Raw genomic sequence first — 7,121 nt, 5'->3', positions numbered from 1 at the left:
ATCAAATATTGAATTAGATTAATCAAGATTTTTCTAATACAATAGTTGTAGATGGTCAAGTCCATATCTTTGATTAGATCAAATGGTCCTTGATTGTGGCTCAGTGGTTAAATCTGAATCATTAGGTTGGTCTAATTAAAACTAATTAATCAATTAGTGTCTAAGGTAAGTTTGATATTTCGATCGATGGTTTTTAATTGAGAGCGGCTTACCTAGCTATTTCGATGGTGTCTATGGCAAGCTTAGCAGATCCTCCCATCGATCTCACTTACCTGACCAATTTGATGGATTATATCTTGATTAGACCGCTAAGTGATTCAAATTGACCCATATTATTAAGGTTGATCAGTGTAATTAATCTAGATGCCATTTCAACCAGCATGACCCTAATCCAATTCAATGACTTAGTGAAGTCAGTGGGAGGATTATGGTTTACTGATTGATCTCTTCTCATCTCTTTTCTAAACTGATTCTTAAATCTTCTAAATTATTAGGTCCATAAAATGAGCTAGTTATGGGGATAACTAGATCATAGCCTTCCATTAAGGTGAATGATAATGGGTCCATTATTTTTGATTGACATTGAAGGTGCCATCCATCTGGTATTCTCTAAGAATGATAAAATTATCATTTATTATATGATGACTCTATTGTACTATCTGATGATGGTTAGGTTAATCAAATTATCCTCGGATCTGCTCATTCATTAGTTAGAATCACTGAGTAGGTTCATGTTAATGGTTTGATCTAACCAAAATTTTCAGTGAAGATCTATCGCCTATTGAAATGAAACTTGGGACAAAATTAATTACTAAAAATTTTTTAAAAAAATAATTGGTTGAGAACCTATCCATAGATACATATGGGTTGATCGAGCCATCCTCAGGCTTGTATGCAGTCTGTGTGGATTCTAATACCCGTTAAGAAATAAAGGTAATTCTTCGAATTGGTGATAGAGGCTACCAATTTGACCAAAATAGTGAGAGAACCTTTAGACTAAAGTCTAAGTCTTTAGGCTTAATCAATTCATAAACATAAAGGTCTTGTATTTTTATTTCAGTTATGACTGGATGTCCATTGCTTCATTTACTGTTTGACAATGACTTATTTATAGGACTTAACTTTGATAGATAGTATCAAAAGTTGCAAATAGTTCTAGAGTATGAGTGGATCCTAAATATGATTATGGATCCAGCACCTGAAGTTCCCATATCCAACACACATGATGCAATCAAAGGCACTTATTAAAAGTGGCCAAATGATCATATCACCATGTGATATTTTTTTTTTGAGAGTAGTGAAAAATTATAAATTTAGTTGTAAATTCATTGATGCTCAGTGGGAGAAAATCTTTCAAATATTGAAGGAGTTCTTTTTGCACCTCTAAAGATATTTCTTCAGTGGGACAATAATTTTTTAAGAAAAAAAAAGGTGCAAAAGAGTCATGCTTGGGCTAATGAGTCCGAACTGACAAAAGAGTCTAAGGTTAACCTAGTCTGGTAGAGTCTCTTGATCCGAACAGGCTAAGAAAGAGAAATCAACAAAGAATTGCTGGACAAGGTACTTATATGATAACACCTTATGATTTTTCTATCTATAATACTTCTGCCTCGATATTGGATATTGAAAGTCCATACAAATTATTGCAACGATTTTAGATTAGTAGTAAGATTGGAAACAGTAAGAGGTTCCTGAATGTTGGAGATGGAAGTCATGTTTCAATCCTGATTTTAGGAATCGTCGAGCTTATTTTTAATTCTACCAATATTGTTTAAGTGATTGTCACCATTGTCTAATGATTTTTGTGATACCATTATGAATGATGTCAAAATTATATGGACAAATAAGCAATGGCATTTATAAAAAATCATAACCTGTTAGTATATAGTACACAACAATCAAACTCCTAAAGTAGATTATGTCCTAGAAGCCTACCTTTGGTAGTTTAGGCTTGGTCATTAAGCAAGAATAGGATCAATAGAATAATTTTTGAAGTCAATGATTGTGAATCATTGTCAACCTATCAATCCTATCTTTTTAGTAAGATGATCGAATCATCTTTTGCTAGAAAAGGTGAATGAGCCAATAATGTTCTGAGTCTGATACATACTGATGTATTAGATCTATGAACATATTTGCCATAAATTTAGATTATTTAAAATATTCAAATGATTTCATAATAAGATAGAGAAATAAACTAGAAAGAGTATTAAAATTCTTCAATCAGACCAAAGAGGAGAATGCCCTTCCAGTGAGTTTTTGACATATCTAGAAGAGAATAAGATTCTCTCTTATTAGAATCAACTTTGTTAGATATAGTTCGATCTATGATAGGGTTTGCAAGTCTGCCAGTCTCCTGTTAGAGTTATGCTCTTAAGACTCTTGCTATGTTCTAAGCTGGATTTCGAATTAATCAGTCGTAATGACTCTATATGAGATATGGACTAGGCATAAGCCGATACTTTTTTACCTTAGAATTTGAGAGTGTTCAGTTTATGTCGAGCATTTGCAGATCGACTAGTTTGGATCCTGATTCTATATGTATTATTTTGTAAGATATTCTAAAGAATCTAGGGGACATAACTTCTACCATGCTAAAAAATAAGAGTTGTTCGGCATTCTTTTTAGAAAAAAAGTACCTTGATGAAGGTACTGATGCTTTTAATATAGAACTTATAAAGTTTGACAGATAGAAAAATCGACACAATCTGATAAATTCATAGAACTAGATTTGATTAGATCAAACCTGGAATCCATTATAGAGGTACTATTAAGGAGATCCAGTAGAGTACTATGTCCATCGGATAGATATTTCGGTATCTAGGTCTGGGACATGATTCTATTGAATTCGATGAGAACAATAAGGATCTGATTGCCTACATGGATGCCATGCAGAGGTCTGACTCTGATTAGTGGCTTGGAGCTATAAAATCTAAAATTGAGTCTATGAAGGTCAACGGTGTATGGATACTCGTTGATCCACTCGAAGGGATAAAATTTATAGGATGTAAGTAGATCTTCAATAGGATCAGAGAGTGCAGATGAAAAGGTGGAGACCTACAAAGCTCGTCTAGTTGCTTACGGATATTGTCAATATTATGGTATTGACCATAACAAGATATTTTTTCCTGTGGCAATGCTAAATATTTCAGAGTTGGAACATGTATTTTGATAAGTGATCAAAACGTATGGCTTCATTGAAAATGAAGAAAAATTCTGCAAATACAAATGGGTTAATAGTTTAATGAGTGTATTTCTTATTTTGTATGTGAATAAAATTCTCTTAATCGAGAATGACATTCCTTACATTTAAGAGAATAAAAGTTTCACTATTATCATTATTCTCCATAAAGGACTTTAGAAAAGCATCTCTTATCCTAGGGATGAAGATCTATAGAGATAGATCTAAGAAGTTGCTTGAATTTTTTCAGTCTAGCATACATAGGATATTTATGAGTAGAATTTATTCTATCATATATACTATGTATGAGATTAGATATGGTATACTCACTAAGGTAGTGAGTGGATACCTGCAAGATTCGAGTGAGAATCACTGGAAAGTCATCCTGAAGTATTTGAGAAATACTTAGGATCAGTGAGTCAGTTATGGAGAATTTGACTTAAAACTTATAAAATTTGATTTTAGTTTTTAGTTAGATATAATAATAGCAAGAACATGTCGAAATACATCATTATCCTAAATAATGAAGCAATCTGCTGAAAAAGTTCAAAGCAGAAAAATATAGCCAATTCAATTTGCGAGGCAGAATGCATTGCAGTATTCGATGCTTGCAAAGAAGCTATGTGATTGTACAGATTCACTGGCAAGCTAGGAGTGGCACCCTCCAATCATGGTTTTGGTGTATGGTACAGCATCGAGCTATAGCTTATGCTTGGGAGACGAAGTCCCATCAGCTTACTAAGCATTTTGCATTGTTATTACCTTATTCAAAAAATTGGTTAAGTTGACGTCGAACTTTAGAAGATCAACGAAAAGGAGAACATAACCAATCCATTTACTAAAGGCTCGATATCTGAAAGTTCTGAGATGATAAATCGAAGATGGGTATATAATACTATACTGATTGGCTTTAGTCCTGATAAACACTTAATTTAAATCATTTAAAGTAGAAAATTATAGTTAATTTATTTTATTTATTAAGAATTTGATACTTCTTTTTATGTTTTACAGGAAAGGTGATCACCGATACAAAGAGTCCGATTTGCAGATAAAAAAGACTCAAGTTTGAAGAAAATTAGACTTAAAATAAAATTTAAATAAAAGAAGGATGCATACGGTATTATAGAAAATGAAGATACTATGCAAAAAACCCAAAAAGGATATAGACGTCATTTTAAAGAAACAAATTTTTTTTTTGTAATTTGGAGCGTAAACAGCTAATGGCGGGTTCGCGCGGCATCGGGCGAGCAGCAGCGGGCGCGGCATCGGGCGCGCGGCATGGTGGGTTCGCGGGGAGATTTTGCTAGCGGACACAGTGGCGAACAGATAGCAATGGATCTGAAAATTAAAAGAAAAAAAGATAATACTTGGAAATACTTCAAGAGGAAGAATTTATATTTTTTTATCTGCTTATGATCTTTCCATCTCATCCATCCATCTTTTAGTCCTTAGTATTTTCTTTAGTCCCACATCGAAAAACCATGTAAAACTCCGCCTTCCTAACACCTATAAAAAAGGCTTTTGTAATCCCATTGGGGGGGAGCCTAAAAATTCTTCTAGAGCCTTGCATAGAGGAAGAGAAAGGGACTACTCCATGAGCAGCTAGGCTAGCAGTCTCGGGAGTGGAGAAAAAATTTTGTAACGACACAGAGTGGGTTTATTATTCTAAACTTTCTTGTATTTCTTTATATGCAATAAAGATTATGCTTTTTATTTAAATCGTCATGAGTTCTTTATTTGCTCTCTTTCATATGCTTTTATTTATGCTTTCCTGTTAGATTAATATTAGGAACAACTTTTACTTTTCGAAGACGTACCGTGATCTACGGGTACGGGGCGTGCCGAGAAAAGAAGAATTATTTACCTAGTACTTTTTGAAGATGCATCATGATCTACGGGTACGGGGTGTGTCGAGAAAAGATAGGTATATTTTCTAAGATTAATCGCATCTATTTAATTAAAAAAAGAGATACAACTCTACTAGTGCAAAATTAATTCAAAACTCTCGAGCTCTTTATTTTCTAATTATATCAATTTTAAGATAATTTATTTTTTAATTCAAAACAACGCTTCTTTCTTTTATTTTGCAATCTCAACTTAGCCCAAGGTCTCTGAGGATACGATCTCGACTCATCCTACTTACGTAGTGAGTAGAGTTATTTTTGGTGCTATCAACGACTACGCATCAAATTTTGGCACCGTTATCGGGGATCTTGGTACGGTTGAATTAAAAAAAAAAAACCACTGACATTTCATAACACTTAACCAAAATAGCGTAACCTCAAATATAAAAAATTCTAACTTGATTGGACACCTTGTTTCTTTGCATTGCATCTCCATAATGAACTTTAAGGATGCAACCCATTAACTAAGATAAGGTGGAGATTTGATCACCCTTCCTTGGCCCACAAATCATCCCTTTGCATTTGTATAACCTAGACCTTAATCTAAAATTAATTAGATGTTGACCCCTAAGGATTTCGAGCTCATTAGGATAAATGATCCTGAGAATTGAATTAGGTTAGACTTGGTCAGCTAGCTGGTGTCTGGGCAAGTGGTTTGCGGGACGACTGAGTCCGAAGGAAGGTAGTTTTTAATTGGTTCTGTTCGCTGACCTGGCCAATTTAATTGGTGTCTAAGGAAAGCAACGGGGGGACTCCCACCGATCTTATACTTATCTGGCCAGTTGGTTGGTCAAGCTCCGACTTGGAGGGCTTGAAGGCTAACTACAGTTAGGAGCTGTCTAGAACTAGGATAACTTTAGGATAGAGAGTCCACTGCGTGCTAACTTGATTGTAATTAAAATCTAACCACAACTAATTCTTCTATTAGTTTTAGAACTTCTTAGGATCTCTTCTTTAGAACTCTTTTCTCTCTTTTCCTCTCTTCTTAAAAAAAAAAAAAATAATAATCCTTAACAGACTAGGATAGTCCTACATAGATCTTTTAGTTGCATGTTAGGTCGACGATCACTAAAACCTGACTTGCAACCATTAGACGAAGAATTAGAAAAGACTCTTAGGACTATCCGAGTTAGAAACATGGCTGCACCTGGTGAGGCTAATCCTCTACGTCCATTGAGAGAATATTTCACTCCATTCTCGTATACCTACTCTCCATGCATTCAAGCACCTCCAGTAGAAGCTACCCAATATGAGATTAAGTCTAGCATTATTCAAATGTTGCCATCATTCTATGGACTTAGTAACGAGGACCCATACAAATACTTAGATAAATTTCTTGAAATTTGTTCCACAGTAAAAATCCAAAACTTCTCCGATGATGTCCTTAGGTTGAAACTGTTCTCTTTCTCACTTAAGGATAAAGCCAAGCATTGGTTAAACTCGTTAGACTCTATAACCATTTTAACTTGGGATCATCTTCAGAGAGAATTTCTCAAGAAATACTTTTCAATTGGAAAAATAAATCAAATTAAAAAAGCTATCACTAGTTTTTCCTAATTGGAGGGTGAACTTTTTCATGAAACATGAGAAAGGTTAAGAGATCTCATTCGTAAATATCCACACCATGCTGTCCCTAAATGGCAACTTTGTCAGTATTTTTATGATGCTCTATCGGAGAAATACCGATAAATGGTTGATGCATCATGTGGTGGGACATTCATGCTAAAGAGTGAGGATGAAGCTTGGCAGCTCTTTGAAACACTTAGTGAGAATTCCCTACATCAGATGTCTGCCACCTCTAGAGAATAACCCATGCTTCAACAAAAAAGAAGTAGAATTTATCAGATTGGAAATGTCATTGGTATCCACAGTAAGGTAGATGAACTGTCCCAAAAATTAGACCGTCTGCTAAATACTGGATAATCCCCGATTCCACCTAACCCAATCCAAGAAGTTTGTACATTGTGTGCAAGTCTGAACCATTTTGTTAGTGAATGCCCAGCCGCACCTTAATTTCCTGAGTTTGTGCATGAGCA

General features: G+C 34.6%; 1 non-coding gene across 1 annotated transcript; it reads right to left on the bottom strand.

Moving 5' to 3' along the window:
* Positions 1 to 6,610: 6,610 nt before the first annotated feature.
* Positions 6,611 to 6,716, bottom strand: LOC140857667 (small nucleolar RNA R71). Its single transcript, XR_012141161.1, has one exon. It is a non-coding gene; the product is annotated as a small nucleolar RNA R71 (small nucleolar RNA).
* Between the last annotated feature and the right edge of the window lie 405 nt (positions 6,717 to 7,121).

The sequence above is a fragment of the Elaeis guineensis genome, chromosome 4, assembly GCF_000442705.2.
Source record: "Elaeis guineensis isolate ETL-2024a chromosome 4, EG11, whole genome shotgun sequence".
Classification (NCBI taxonomy): domain Eukaryota; kingdom Viridiplantae; phylum Streptophyta; class Magnoliopsida; order Arecales; family Arecaceae; genus Elaeis; species Elaeis guineensis.
This window is presented reverse-complemented; position numbering and strand designations above follow the sequence as displayed.